The following is a 16,516-nucleotide window of genomic DNA, read 5'->3' as shown; positions in this document are numbered from 1 at the left end:
GCCTTTGGACAGGACTCGGAGATGCCATCCTTCAAAGGGTGGTAAATTTAGGTCCTGTTGAATCAGCTCCGACTCACAGTGAGTCTCTGGATGACAGAAGGAGACACTGCCGGTCCTGTGCATTCTCACTGTCGTGGTTAAGGTTGAGCTCATTGTTACAGCCCCGGTGCCCATCCAGCTCATAGACCGCCTTCCTCTGTCTCGCTGCCCTTCCCCTTTAGCGAGCATGATGCCCTTCCTCAGGGACTTGTCTCTCCTGCCAACACGTCCAAAATAAGGGAGCGAAGTCTCACCATCCTCACTGCGAAGGCACGCTCTGGCTGCACTTCCTCTAACCTCCAAGCGTAGTTAAAGGAAAGGCAGCTGGGCCAGAAGCTTCAGAAAAGTAAAAGAAAGGAGGCCCAGAAGCTAGTGCCATTGTTGAAACAAGTGGTCAAAAGTAAGAGCACTGTCTAGAGTGGGGATAAAACGCCCAACTGCCCATGGGGCACAGAGAAGTCCACAGGGCGAGTGCAGGAGACTCGTGGCCAGGTGGATTCTCAGCCCCAATTAGGCAAGGAGGCAGGTGCACTGGATCAGAGCTTCTGAGGGCTAAGAAGAAGCCAGACAGCAGGTTCTGGGCCAAATCTCCCAACTGGTAAATGCCACATTGGTTTAAAACAATGACTGCAACCTCTGTGATGCTCAAGCGAACCTTGACCTCAGACTCCATCTAGTTCATGGACCACAGGCTTGCAATCCTGACTTCCGAGCAAGGAGGAGTGAGGGGAAGGAAGCCCCAGGGGACTAAGGATGACAGGTGTGCTGGATGCTGGTTGTGCAGGGACGTGAGAGTCAAGTGGGAGCAAGAATGCCTGCCGTTGGGTGGAAGGATTCATTAAGTAAGAGAGATTCAGCACGTTTGGGGCTGAAAAGAAAGATTCAGGGGAGAATATTCTGGCCCTCTTTCCCAAAGCTTTCATGTTCCTTATTGATTTTCCCTTCAATAAGTATTTGCACTAACAACCTACACCATGCATTGTCCCTGCCTGGTTCCACACCATTCCACCGAAGTCATTTTCCATTTTATTGCAATCGTCCTCTGTAGGAACCCTGGCGACACAATGGTGACCGTGGCCGGCTGTGAAATGGAAAGGCTAGCAGTCAGAAGCCATGGTTGACTGTGCAGGAAGAAAGACCAGGCAGTCTGCTCCCGTCAAGATTACCTAAAAAACCCAGACCCATGGCTGGCAAGTGAGGTCCGACTTCCTACAGGACGAGGAGATCTGTTCCATGGGCTTTCCAGGGTTGCTAATCGCTGTCAGCCCATTTTACTCTTGTTGAGCACCTGCTGGGCTGGGGCAGGCTCGACCTGCCGACCTCTCAGCTTGCAGGAGAGCACTTAAAAGGTACAGCCTAGGACACCAAAACCCTACGAGGCCGGTCTACTCTGCCCTCAAGGGCAGTTATGGGTTGAAACAGACTCAGTGGCATACAACGACATCTATGTAGCGATTTGCACAAGTGATTTAACACTCGGGATGAGAGAAGCCCACTGCCCTGCTCCCTGGCATCCTCCCTCTTTCCACCCGGCAGCCTGTTGTGGCCTCTCTCCTTGCCTTCTGAGGCTGCTCTGTTTTTCTACCTCAGTGGTTCTCCACCTTCCCCATGCTGCGACCCTTTCATACAGTTCCTCATGTGGTGGTGACCCCCAGCCATAAGATTATTTTCATTGCTACTTCATCACTGTTAATTTTGCTACTGTTATGTATCATCATGTAAATATCTGATAGGCAGGATGTATTTTCATTGTTACAAATTGAACATAACTAAAGCATAGTGATTAATCACAAAAACAATATGTAATTATACATTGTGAAATATTTATTTCTAATGACGAATCAATGAAATTGTGTCTTGAAGCATGGTGTCACATGGGTAACAGTCTTCACAGAAGGTACTCCTACGTAGGTAGGCGTATCTGCATGTGGGCGGACCCGCCTGGAGACAGACAGAGGAGTGATGCCTCGGTTCCTAAGACCATCGCAAATGTGTGTTTTCCCATGTGAAAGGGTCGGTCTATCCTCACAGGGGTCGGGACCCACAGGTTGAGAACCGCTGGTTTAACCGTATCCCTTGTTTGATCAGTCCATCCTTGATGTGTGCTGCGCTCTCCAAACGCTGGCTCTGGCCGCAAGGAATCTCAGCGGTGATTCCCACAGGCAGCTGTGAGTCCTTGTGTCCCAGTCTAGGGACTGGGCTTGCCCAGCTCAGGTTCTTGGCATTTGAGTGCCCTTTTGATTCACGACGTGATGGGAGGACCTAGCTATGCATCAGGATGGCATCGGAAACCTGACACATTGGGAACAGATGCACATGAACATTTAAGGGGCGTCAACAGATGGGGAGGGGGGATGTCCACCCGTTCTTGCTTTCACCCGTCTCCGTGCCACGATCAATATTTGGAAGTTGCTGCTCGTTGCCGTGAGCCGCAGGAGGTGTAGTAGGAAAGGCATGCCTGGGAAAGTGGCTCGTGGACTTCCAGGAGTCCAAAGGTTGAAGCACCTTAAGAAAAGGCTTTAAGTGATCCCACTCCTTCGGTTTGGCACTGAATCTGTCACATCATCAGTTTGATTATAATGTCAGGAGACCATTCATTGGCATAGAGCATGGAGACTCGCTCGCATTCCCGGGGGAACACAGAGCACTGGGGAAAGCGCCTGCAGTTGGGGCTTGTGACTCCAGCGAGCGAGCGAGCGAGCGCAGGGTCTGGGGAGGGCGCCGCGAGCTCAGCCGCCCTCTGCTGGAACCGGCTCCTTCTGCAGCTCCTGGCCCCCGCCCACCGGGGCAAGGCCAGTGTCAGGTGTGGAAAGCTGCGAGTCCTCCAGTTCTGACTGCTACACGTCTTTGAGTTTCTTCAGCCTCTGAGACACCAAAACTCCCAAATGTTCTGGCTCCACGTTTGGGGTGTACTTTCCGGTTACACAGGGCTTGCATTCTCTTCTTTCAAAAGGATTCCCTGGCTATGATTTTTAAATGAATTAAAAAGAAAAAGAGGAGACTCCTTAGGGCCGAGTTCCACTGCTGGGGATCCAATTGAGCCCGTCGGGATAACATCCCTGTACGGAAGCAGGAGAACCAGACCTAGGAGGCGCCCACAATTCTTTGCGTGACTGCTCAGGGCAGTGGAACAAACATGGCAGGGAGGAAGGGAGGGCTCCTGTCCCCTTCTGGAAAGGTGTCAGCCTGGGTTCCATCGATTCATTAGACAAATATTTGCTGAGCGCAGCGGTGCCAGGGGGTGTGCTGCTTCATAATGGCGGGCAGGAGGCGGGCAGGGCCTCTTCCACCCATGACGTGCGATAACTAGGTGGCATGTTTATTGCAAAATGCCTGGAAACCAAGAGCATCATGACAGGTTACTAGAGCCTCAATAATCTTCTTTCAAATTGCCTATGAATCTGTCATGTTCTGCAGCCATTAAATTTAACTAGGTTAAGTCCTTACGCCTCAGAAATGGTGTCTTTCTAACGTCTTAAAAGGGGCTGTTCTTTTCACCAGAGACACGCTCCTGCTCTGTTATGATAGGAAGGAGGAGGCCGCATGAAAGAAAACAACTTTCCCAAATAACTGCCTGTTTTCCTTGGAGCCGCGGAGGCAGGCGGGGCCCTGTTTGGAAGCGGGAGCCTGCAGTTCCCAGCGAGCTCTTCACAGACCCTGTGAGCCAGGAGGAGGGGGGCCTAGGCAGAAAGTTCTCAGCCCACTTGAGTTTGTAAAAAGACAGAAGCCCTGGGTCCCCTGGGTTGTCCAGAGGGGATTGCTTCCTCACCACCAAACCACACATGTGTGGAGTGGAAGTCAGCAGATGACAGTGGGGGGACAGAGCCGAGCCGGCCGAGGTGATCAAGGGCAATGACTCTCAGAAGCCGAATTTCAACAGGCTTCCGCCAAGATTCAGCTGGTTAGCTCAGCCCCACACTCTTTCCACCTCACTTCTCTTAGGTTTCTAACTCGAATCTGAGAGATCCTTGGGAAAGTCATTGGTACTTCTATTGTCCAAATTCTAAGTGAACATGGCTTTAAAAACAAACCAACATTCTCTCTAAAATCATTTCTGATTTCCAAAAGGGTGATGATGAGGATGGGAGAGGAGGGGATGGATTTTGGAACTTGCTCCATCCAAGAGTTCTGCATCCCCAAGGCCTGTTTCCCAAGTCTCACTGTTCAGTTGAACCCAATTCATGGTGTTCACCTCCCCAAATATTTATGGACCTCAGCAGCACGGTGTTAGAAGACCAGGGCACTGTCCTCAGGAAATCCACAGAGCAAGGAACAGGCTTGGTGAAGAGGCAAGCTGTTTCAGTCCGGTGTCTTAAGTGCAATCCACCAGACAGAACTTTCCAGTCTCTGCCCTTGTGGAGTGATTGTATGGAGGGAAGGGGGTAGGGCATCTGTCCCAATAAAAGCAAAGCTCACACCCTGACAAGTTACCTGGAGGAGAGGTACATGGCACCAGGAGAGCTTTAATGGGGCATCAGCTCAGGGTGTCTTTGAAAGAGTGGCAGGTGAGCTGAGGGAATGCCAGTGTTCACAGGGCACAAGGCTGTCTAGCCCAGGGGCATATTCAAGCCCATAGTGGCTGCTGTTTGGTCAGTCCGTCCCACGGCTGGGTTCCTCTACTCTTAACGACCTGCTGCTTGGCCAAACTCGGCATCCTTCTCTGGCCATGGGCCCTCCCTGATTGCGTCCCTGCTCCTTTGGTACATTCTGGTGGTACAAGAACTTCTTCCAGGGAGGAATGGTTTGCTCTCCTGGCAGTAGAGAGGAGAACAGGCAACAGTCGTCACCAACGACACAGTTCACACACATCCATTCTGCGTCATCCTTTCTCATTGTCCAAGGCCGGTCGGGGTTAATTAGCTGAAGCATTGGGGAACGGTGGTCGAGAGACAGCATGTGCAAATGAACTGTGGCAGAAGGTTTCCACCTAGGGCCTGAGCCAAAGCTGGTATGTGGAGAGAGAAGCGCGGTGGGCCGAGACCTGATGGGTCAGCGTGGCCTCACCCTCATTGATGGCCCGGTTGACCATGGCCTTTGCTTCTCACACTCCCATTGCCTTGTCTAAAGAGAACCCCACCCCCACCAAGGAAAGAGTGGGCTCATTTTGCAAAGCTGCAGGGGCAGGGAGCTCTAAGTGTCTGCTGCTCTAGTTGCTGTGAGCATCATCCCACTACTCTCTCTGGGTGAGCCTGTGGGTGAGGATCCTGCTGGGCCCAGGTCAGAGGTTGCTTGACCAGTCACCCTGGATGTGTGGCCTCCGTTCCATAGAGGCCTTGGAGGCCACAGAAATTAGCCTAAACTCCTGTCAGGGTAACCACTGGCGTTCTGGAGACATTCTGAATGAATGGCCAGCCAGGGTGCTGACCACAGGGCGCACAAACAACCACAAGAGCTTTATCCCCAAATACCCAGAGACAGAGGAAGGAGCAGCACCTCCCGAGAGCAGGCTCGTCTATAAATGGAAACGGACACTGCAAACAAGGCCGAGTCGGTGTGAACCCATTTTTGACTGTCTGGAAAGTCAGGGCAGAAGGAAGTGGAGGGGACAGGGAGTGAGCGGTTATGTCCAGGCCGAGACTACCTGCCGGAGGACCAGGGTGGATGTGGGTACTGCCCCCAGGGTGACCAGGGACACAACTACCAAGGCACCCACACAGGTGACAAGACTCCACTCCTCCCCACCCCACCGTACCCCTCAGGGTGCCTTCAGTGCTGAGACAAGTGTCTAGGTTGACAAGGCCCACAGGCGGAGGAGGGGAGCAGGGGCTGGGGTGGGGACAGGCAGCTGAAAGGAGCTTTGTGGGAGTACAGAGAGCCCTGCTGGGGTCAGGGGCCCTTCTGTCTCCTGCAAGTCTCTGGGTAGTGCAGATGGCTGATCTGCTTAGCTGCCAGCTAAATGGTTGGAGATTTCATTCCATCCAGAGGTGCCGTGGAAGAATAGTCTAGTGGTCTACTTATACAGCGTCCGCCCTTGACACACACACACACACACACACATACACACACACACACACGGGAACACACACGGCTCTCCTCCGACACATAGCATCGTCATGCTTGCATGAACCCGGTGGCAACTGCTTCAACAAGGCCAGCGTGCCGGGGAAGGAGAGGGCACAGAGAAAGACGCTGAGCAGATGCCTGCCCCTGAACACTCTGCTTCTCCCTGGGGAGGCTCAGGATGGGTGCAGATTAAGGGCGTGTGTGTAACTATTCATTTATGTTTATAGTTCAAAATGTTTCTGAAAGGCCTTTGAAACGCTATATGCCATACAATTCTGAAACACGGTCTGATTGTCCGCTATGACCTTGACTGACGGTTCTTTGTGATCCTGCACTGACCATTCACCACGGCTCCTTGGCCCCGGGTCATGACTCATGGTGCCCCTGTGTCTCCGAGCAGACCGTGCTCAGCAGGGTGTTCAGTGACTGGCTTTTTGGAAATAGACCACCAGGTCTTCAGCGCTGGAACTGGCTTGACTGATGGCTGGTTGTTGTTTTATTTTAAAAGTTTTTTTTATATTTACCATTCTGACTCAAGCCCCTCCAAAAATGCAGGAAAGTCCCATTTTTCACTTTAGTGATTTTCTAACCTCTGTCTCATAGCTGATTATATGTGTTGACCAAGGCCCCCCCAAAAATAATAGCGTGGCTAAGAGCGGCATACTCGCGATTTCTATGAATAAATCAGCAGACATTGAGCTGACTTAGCTCACAGTCAGCGGCGATTGCAGTGGGTGACTGGAAGGAGATTACCAAGTCTTTCTTCTGAGGTACCTCTGGGTGGACCCAGTCCTTTAACCTTTTAAAGGCTAAACTCAACCATGAACATGCAGTCAAGCATGTTAACCGTTCACACCCCAGGGCCTCCCACCATGCAGTTATTAACATCCCGTTACTCTAAGTCACCATTACCGTTTCAAATAATGAGACCAACAGCCACAATCTCTACAGATGCCCAGGAGACGAGGCTTAAAAAAGTTGATAGTAACATGAAATGCAAACATGATGGAATTTTTCCGTGAACCTTTTGAAGTCCCCGCATAGATGAATCCAATACGTACTGAACAGGGACAACCAGCACCATCATTCCCACCGCCATTTGTCACACTTCTGAGCCACGTAGGAAGTTCCAGAATCTGCCATAAGCAGTTTCTGTGCCTCAGGTCATCTGCCCTCCACAAGTCCTCTGAGGAGGTACTAGAATGCCCTTTGGCGGAGGAGAGACCGAGCTGAGAGTGGTGGTGTGACCTCCCACAGACACACAGCTCCAGAGCAAGCAACAGAGCCAGGACGCGCCTCTAACCACCATTCACCTTTGCTGGCCTTATGGAAAGTTCACCGTCTGGATAAATCCTCGCAAATTCTGTTGCCTTTCTTTAAATGATATAACAGTAGCCACAGCCCAACATGCTGTTAGATACAGAAGTCTTGCCAATTAATTGCCCTCTCCTCCCCTCTTTCTATAGCCCCTTCCCTCACCCACCCCCGTTCTAGGTCCATTCGGTGCTTCCCAAACTGGAGGTGCCAATAGTGGCCTGTGGAGATTGAGTCAAGAGGTCTGAGGCAAGGCCCGGAATCTGCATTTTCAGAGAAATGTCCTACACCATCCTAATTTGGGCTGCTCTTTTAGGTCATGGTTTTAGATATATGCATTTGTGGATTTTTTAAAAAGAAAGTTAACATTTTTACTTAAAATACCTGTGAAAAGTGATTGAATTATTGAATTGTATGATATATGAATTACATGCCAACAGAACTGTTGGGGGTGGGGGAAATAAAGTATTTAAAGGGGAAAAAATACTCATGGTGAAAAATCCCAACCGTCTGAAAGATTACGCTGAACAGTACAGCCTCCCACACACATGGAAGCGGACGGTGGCAGTCTTGGTGAATAGTGAAAAAGGGACAGTTAACAGTTCTTATTCTCACCCTCCCTTTGTTTCTGAATTTAAAAAACAACAAAGATCTCCCTCCAGCCCCCCTCAATGCCCATCCAATCTCCTCCCTGAAGGCAGCCTGCTTTTGTTTTGTTTATACCCGGCTAGAACAGTCTATGCATCAACAAGCATCTAATCTCACCGACTGTCTTACTTCAATTATCTCCGACCTCCTTGGGCTTCCCGTTACTGTCTCTTTCAGCAATCCAGTCTACCCAGTCTGTCTTCTCCACTGACAAACATTCTGGGGTCTCCTGGTCTTCTCATTCTCTTAAGGCCTGCTTTCTCTGTGGGTGACCACAGCCACATACTTCCAGGGAGAGCAACACGGACTCTAGCCTTCGACCAACCCAAGCTTTTCCTCCCTGGCCTCTGCTTCCCAACCCCTGGCGAACAAACTCTGGTCATTTCTTGGTCTTGTGCCCTTGATTTTCTGCAGGGTCTGCCATATGTGGTGGATATCTCATGACTTTCTCTTCTCTCCTGCCCTGACTTTCAAAATCATTCACGGTCTGAGACTCTCATCTTTCAGTCTGGCTCCTTTCTTCTCATGCTCAGACTGGGGTTTCGCTTCCCCACCGGCCAATCTGAGAACTCCCTTCTCCCTTCTTGCGTTCTCTTTCCCTTTCTACCGTTGCTGATCGCCTCAATGGATGCTAAACATCAGCGAACATTGCGGGGGGGGGGGGGGGGGGAGGGGGGAGGATGTTCAGCTCCACGTTAGCTCTCTTTCTGTGGCTTTTCTCGCTCCCCGAGGAACAAGCTCCCCTCCATGTCCTGTAGCAATAGCTGACAAGTTGGGAACATTTACTCTGGAGGAATGTCGGGTTTTCTGCTAGGTCCAAACCAAAAAGAAACAAACTCACTGCCACCGAGCTGATGCCGATACTGTGATATAAGGACCCTACCTTGAGTAGCAAGATGCTAGACAGATTTCCATTCTGCGGGTCAGGGCCCCTCAACCTGATCTAAATACTAGCCTCACCTGGAGATTATAATAAGTTTTAAAAAGTCCACTGCTCTTGAGTGGGTTCCAGCTCACCGTGAGCCTACGGGACAGAGAAGAACTGCCTACTTGGTTTCCAAAGCTGTAAATCTTTACGGAAGAAGACGGCCACATTTCCCTCCCAGACTGGCTGGTGTGTTCGAACTGCCAAACGGCACAACTTTGGGTTAGTAGCTGAGTGCTTAATCACTACGCTAGGACTCCTTACCATAGACACACACATTTGATAATATTCAGGCCTTAAAACACTTGCATGTGTTACCTTCTCTTTACCAACCCAGCCAGTGACATGGATCAGAGTCTATAGGAGTCAGCCGGAGCACCTGCACTCCCTAAATGCCCCTCATGTGTCTTCTATGGGCTGGTACTGTGTGGAAGACCCCAAACAGGTGGTGATCAAGACGGAGCCCGAGGGAACTTGCCTTTGAGACGAAGTGGTGACGCGCCGAAACAGAATCACCATCCACATGGGTGGGCGCTGAGCAGAAGGGTCACTAAGGGAGCACCAGGGTCGGAGGTAGAGAAACATGGAGCAGGGGCTCTGCAGCACAAACGGGAGACCCTTCTGGGGAAGAGATGGCTGAGCTGAGTGAGAAAGAGACGGACAAGCAAAGAGCTGAGGGCGGATGGGGCATTTCTGTCAGCTGCTCCTTTTCAATATTATAGCTAAGAGAACTTGATAACTCTGTGTGTGTGTGTGTGTGTGTGTGTGTGTGTGTGTGTGTGAAGGGGGGAGAGAAAGAATTAGGAATGTCTTCTTTACTTGGGGTCTTTGGGGTCTGAAGCTCTGGGGACATTTACTAAGACTTGCAAGGCTTGGTGAAGAAAGGCTGGGGGCTTGGTGACTGCAATCCATCCTTCTGTGGGGACCATGTTAAGTTTGAGATCGGTATTAGACCTCTAACTGGAGATGTTGAACAGGCTGCGGGTGATATCAGATCAGGTCACACATGACCTTTCCCGTCATACCCCCTTTGTGGATTACATTCCATCTCCCCAAAAGATGTGCTCAAGCATCTGCGGATATGAACTTATTTCTCATATTCTTAGCAGCACCTGTGGATATTATTTGGAAGTGGGGTCTTTGCAGATGTAATAAAGTTAAGATGAAGTCGCACTGGATTGGCGTGGGCCCTAAACTCAATGACAGGCACCCTTATGAGAGACTGGAGAGGAAGATTAGGGCCAAGAGAAGCACCCAGGGAGAGACAAAGAGAGGCAGAGATGGACCCATGCAGCCCCGGTGGTCACCCCCAAACTAGAAGAGGGTGGAAGGATGCTCCCCGAGTGCCTTCTGAAGGCACAGGGTCCTGCTGACACCTTGGTTTCACACTCCCAGCCTCCAGGCTGAGAAACTCCTTTCAGATGCGCTAAGCCACCCACTCTGTGGCAGCCCCAGGGACCTAATGTGCCTACCATGAACTCACTGGGTGCACGCCATGCTTGACACCTTCCCAGCACACTGTTTGTATTCCCCCAGGCTGGGCTGTGTCCACGCTATAGTTTCTGCCTTGTGGTCCCTGTCAAGCTTGGCTTTGAGAACCGCTAATCATGTATATAAGCCATCTCAAGTAACCCGCCTCCCTGATACCAGCATCAACATGGTACAGACCTTCTGGGCGTGCCCGTGACAATGAGGCCTGGTCTGTGATGTTCACCGCTCTGGTCCTCGCTTCTCCTTTTCTCCCCGTGTGGGTTATTTATGTGTATGGACCTCCGCTGCTGGATCTGCCTTCCTGGAGGCGCAGCTGGCACCGTCCTGTATTACAGTGTTCTCCATGGTATCTACAAATGACTCGGCAACATGAGATTACTCATGGGATGTGCTGAATAAATGAATGTTAAGGGCATTGTCTGAGGATAAGGTAGTTGTCAGCGGCCAAAGGTAGATTTTTACTAACCTTAGAGGAATGGATGCTTGCTCGCTCTCTCTGAGTCATTGGCACAGAACCGTCTAGTGCGATGCTGAGTCTCAACACATGTGCACTCTTGCTTATCTCTGAACAGTCATGTTTGTAACCTGCCTTAGGCACAGGATGGGCTCCTCAGAGAATCCAAATCTAATTATGAACTTCACACACACACACACACACACACACACACACACACCCCAAATCACACTCCCCGCCATCAAGTCAATTCCAACTCATAACAACCCTAAGTGATTTCCGAGATTGTGCATTTTTTATGGGAGTAGAAAGCCTCTTCTTTGTCCTCTGGAGTGGCTGGTGGTTTCAAACTGCTGACTTTGTGATTAGCAGCCTGATGCATAACCTGCTATGTCATCCAAACCTATTATTAGAAAAGCAATGGTATTTTCTTTCCTCAGGTTAAAAAATGTTCGGTTTTGTTGTTTTTTTCATTTTCACCAATGTTACTTCATGACCAACTTTTATAAGACTGGCCTTTGGTTCACTTTGCTTTCTAGAATGCTTTCAGTCCACAGTGGCACTATCTGGGGTACAGAAACACTCAGCGGGGGCATCGGGAACTGGCTTAGCACCATGATCATTTTATGGTCTCATGCCTAGTCTGTCTCAGAGGCTTGGATTACATCTGATTGACTGACTCTTGTTCCTGTTGCCTAAAGGTGTACCAGGTCATGGGCTCTGGAGTGAAGAGAGATGGTGGCAGGTTAGGTATCGCGTTGGGGGACCTTGGAGCACGAGCTCAGACAGACCTATGTGAGAGGGAGATGGTATAGACAGGGGTGGTAGGGAGGCTAGGGTGTGGACTGAGGCTAGGGTGCTACTCCCGAATGGAGTAACTCCTGAATGGAGGTACTCCTGAATGGAGTAAGCTTTTGGAGGAAGGTCACTATCAATGATAGTACTTCGGCCAATGTTCCTGTGGTAAGCAAGTACAGTTCTTTTACCCATTTTACAGATGAGGGACTTGAGGATCAGAGAGTTGACATCACTTTCTAGAGATCGTGGAGCAAGCCTCCATTTGAGGGCACAGCCTGTGTTCTTAGCCAGCACCTTATACCACCGTCTGATTTCAATGCAAGGGCATCTCCTCCCGTTATGCTTGCTTCAAGCTGAGAAAGCAGTGTCTTCCAACGCCCTTGGCGTGTGAGGAGCTGTGGACAGTGAGCTAAGTTGGAGGGGCAGTTCAAAGCCCTACTATGAATGAGCTGTCTGCCAGGGCTGCTAGCGCTGCGAGCGTGCTCACCAAGGAATACTCACCCCATTGTGTCGGGCCCCACCTAAATGTGTGTGTGTTTTAAAAAAAGTTTTATTGTCTGTTCTTCATCGTGAGTAATGCCACTTTCCATTTTAAGCTGGAAGCTTCAGGAGATGACCACGCTGTGAGCCAGAGTTTAAAGCTAAGTGCTGGTGGAGGGATTACTCACCCACAGGAAGAGGCAGCCAGCATCGCACCCTCCCTCTCAGGATGCTGCTGGAATATTCGCTTACTTGCCAAAGCCTGGAGGATATCTGGTTTCCTCTGGATTCATACTAGGACCGGTGCCAGGTTATCAGCAAGCTGGCGTGTTAACTGGTTCTCCAAGTGGCACTACTGTGGTTATTTCTGGTGACACCCCCCCCCCCCGTGTGTGCTAAGGTTTCATGGCTGGCGCACTTACTGGACACTAGCAGAGGGCCTACTGTGTGCCAGCAGGCACTCTGTCCTTGCAGTGATTTAGACAGTGTTGGTCCTTGCCCAACAGGGAGCTAATAGTCTATGGGGGCGGGCTGACATTTGCAATGAAATCTCCTAACCAATAGAATGCGATCAATGTGGGAAGTTCAGGGAATTTGAAAAACCAACCGTGAGGATGTTTACTCCAAGGCAGGTAGGAAGCAGCTGGCTAGGATTTTAAATGATAAACAACCAAAAATTGACTCAGCACATAGAAGTAGAAAAAGAACTTAAGATGATTTAGGGTTGCTCACCGGCTTGCTGGGAAGGCTTCGTATGTCTCAGAATCACACTGGAAGATGGGTCCAGCCAGACGTGCGTGTGTGCGTGTGTGTGTGCATCTCAATCGCGGATGGGTCTGCAGACCACCACGGAGGATGACCAATGATCAAGACAGCAGGTAGTGGTGGAGAAGGTGGGGAGGGGAAGCTGTCTTCGAATGACCTAAGAGATTCTGAGTCAGAGAAACCAAAAGGACGGGTTTAAAGGGAGCACTGACTTACTGAGGCGAGCAGGCACGGGGGCCAGGCAGTCGGCCTCTCACGAGCGTCCTCGGGAGTGAAGGAAGTTCACTGCTCCAGCACAGGCTGCGACTCCTCCGCGGGGAAGTCTCCTTCAAGGGCAAGGTAAGCAAGAGCTAGGCTTGGAGGCTCGCCTCCTCGGGGCTCCTGGGCCGTCCTGGAAGGCTGTCTCTAACGGATCCTGGTGAGACCAGAATGTGAGCTCCACAGGAGGAGTGGAAAAGATTAGGGCAAACCAAAGGGGCAGCGGTCCTAGCCAGCCATGGATTGCCTGGGCTAACGGGAGCTTCCACGCATGATTTCTCTTCATTTGCATAATAAGCCCAATGAGCAGACAGAGGTACAAAGGTTTTTAATGACTTGGCTCAGATCCAAGGGTTAGCAAGCCGGGATGTGCATTTTACTATAAATAATAATCGGCTGACCGAAGACATCAAGAGAGGGTCCGGTGAAGAAAAATGGTCATGAGATGGCCAATGTAGGGGGAGAAAACATTGTCTTTCCCTACACTAAGTGCATGATAAGAGATCAGCGACCTAATCCCTTTGAGGTGACCTCTCTCCTGGGTACCATTTTGAATCAGAAGCTCACTTACTGCTCCCCACTGAGAAATATCTCATAATTGATTCCAAGTGCAAAAGCACTATTGTTCCCAGGGATCTTGAGTATGGAACTCTTAGCGGGACCCCTCAAGGTTCCGACCCCTGGACTTCAGCAGGTGGTGTATTTTATTTACTGGATTTTAAATGAAAATGTCAGACTATACAAGTAAGGTGCTGGAGTCCAGAGAGGACAGACACACTGCCTTCCTGCTGAGCAAACCAGAGAGCTAGTGGGCTGGATCATGACCTTGAAACACTTAGTCCACTTTAAAGGGCCAGGCACTTTAGCATACATTCTATACTAAATAGAGGTGAAAGCAATCCTTTAGAACCCCAAGAACTGCCATTTTAAAGCACAGTACCTATCTGTGTGCATTGGAAAAGTGACTACAAAGCCCCCATACCCTCCAGATTGTGACATCTGTCATCAGTGAGTGGAAAAGTTATGGAGGATCCTTGTTTCTTTTATATATATATTTCTTATACATATTATATATATATTTCTATGCTTTTCAAAAAAAATTGTGTGTGTTTATTTTGCAGTCTCTTTTCCAAGGCAGTAATTCTTTATAGGAACATACAGCCCCATCTTTCTCCCTGGGAGTGGTGGTGGGTTTGAACTACTGACCTTACAGTTAGCAGCCAGTGCCTAACCCCCAGTGCCACAAGGGCTCCAATGCATGTATATGTGTGTGAATGCACACATATACACATATATATATGTGAATCTATACACACATACACGCACGTGTATATAATCTTGAAATGGCAGTTCTTGGTCTTCTGAAAGATGTCTAGTGTCTCTAATTAGTCCTGTCCCTCAGAGGGGAATTAACTCACAATATGCAATTTTGCAAATGAAGTTCGATGAATGCCAGTTAGCAAAAAGGAATATGAGCTGGTACGTTCAAATGAGTGGGCAGAATATGGGGCCTCTTGAGGTCCATTGGATATAAGGTGTGTGGCATGCCTGGCCCTTTATGAGGGACTTAGTTTTCCATCATAGATTGGTAGCTCCAGCTGGTAAGTGTGACCCGAAATCAGGCAACCATTTATTTATGCGGAGAGATGTGGTCCACAAATGTGCCACACGTGTGACATTACAGATCGTGAGGATAAGAAGCAGAAGAGCTTTGTCTAGCTTTTCTCGATTTGAGCTCCAAATGGAATCCTGGTTCTGATCCCACTTCCCCTTCACTGACCTGGGCACACCATGTCCTCTCACAACCTGGCCAAAGGGGGTTCAAAGGTCATAATCCAACCCACCAGCTCTCTGGTTTGCTCAGGCAGGAAGGCAGTGTGTCTGTCTTCTCTGGACACCAGCAGCTCCTCTAGGTGCCAACGTGGCTCGAATCAGCACAAAGCCAAGCCCACTCAGAGACTGCTACTGTCAACACTCGGCACCCGGGTGCCAGCCATCTCTTGTTCTTTTCCAAACTATCAGGACAGGGCCTTACTGAGTCAGAAGCCTGTGTGTCCCCTCTGCGCCACCCAGACAGCTGGTTTGTGTGAGATTCAGTGACTGGTCAAGTGCTTGCGTGGTGCCGCTGGACATGCTGATGAAAACCAGTTTGCTTGTGGATGAGTTTTTGCCCCTGAAAATCCCCCCACCCCCCAAAACTATCCCCTCAGTGCGTGAATGGGATTTACCTCTGGTCCAAGGGGGCAATGACGTGAACTTGAATTTACTTAGTACGTTACAACCAGGAGGGAATCAAAGCGCTTGGTCTTCTCTCTCCCCTGTCCCCTTGGAACCCTTTTCTTACTGGGACACACCTGGTCCCTAAGTGAGCTGATGTCCGCGTGATGACCCAGAAGCCACTGCTCAGCAGTTCCTCCGACCATGGGACACCCTGCCCTACTGCCCCAGGGAGACATCTCTGCTCTCTTCCTTTTTCACACTGGGGTTTCCCATGATTCATTGGCTTGGATTCTCCTTGAAAAATAAAAATTTAAACACCACAGAGGCATTTTTAAAAAGAAATAACATCCACCCCCATTTTCTGTTCTACTTTTTGAGCTCCTCAAAATTCATGATGCTATCTTTACATATTCCATTTGTAAACAACAACAAAAAAGGATAGTTCTGATGTTTAAAATACTTTCTTATTCTGGGAGTTTCCAAACTTTCCAAGATTTCAGCTTTCTTTTCTGTAAAAATGGGAGTAGTAACATTTATGCAGATGTAAGAAATACTTGTTGCAAGAAAAACATGATAACATATGAAGGAATTTCAAAAAGCTGATGGAAAAAATGAAGCTAAAAGATAATAGATTTGTTTTCTATAATCATTTTAAAAAACCCTTTATCTGAGGTACTCAATATAGTACAAGTAAATTTAGATTAATTATATATTTTTTAATTCTTGAAGTTTCATAAAGTAGTTTATTTTTCATTTCATTTACCTTTACAATGACCTTCTTGGCCAAGTGACATTGATTTGGCATTTTTAGACGTGATATCCAGTTTCTATTTGAGTGAATTTCCATTTAAAAGGAAATTCAACTTAAAATTATGCATTAAGTAACAGTAAGAATTGCATGCTACTGGACAATGTCCAGATAATTCAGGGAAAAACAATCTATACGTGTCGAAAAGAAATAAGTCCCTCCTACACAGAGTACACAGAGAGGACAAGGAACTTCAGACAAACCACAGCCAACCATTTAGCCACTGTCACAGATCAAAGCTGGGCCGTTATGGCACAGAGATGGAAAAGATGCACAAGGTGCGGCTTGGTGGCTGTCTGCTATCGGACAGTTC

The sequence above is a fragment of the Tenrec ecaudatus genome, chromosome 2 (assembly GCF_050624435.1).
Source record: "Tenrec ecaudatus isolate mTenEca1 chromosome 2, mTenEca1.hap1, whole genome shotgun sequence".
Classification (NCBI taxonomy): Eukaryota; Metazoa; Chordata; class Mammalia; order Afrosoricida; family Tenrecidae; genus Tenrec; species Tenrec ecaudatus.
This window is presented reverse-complemented; position numbering follows the sequence as displayed.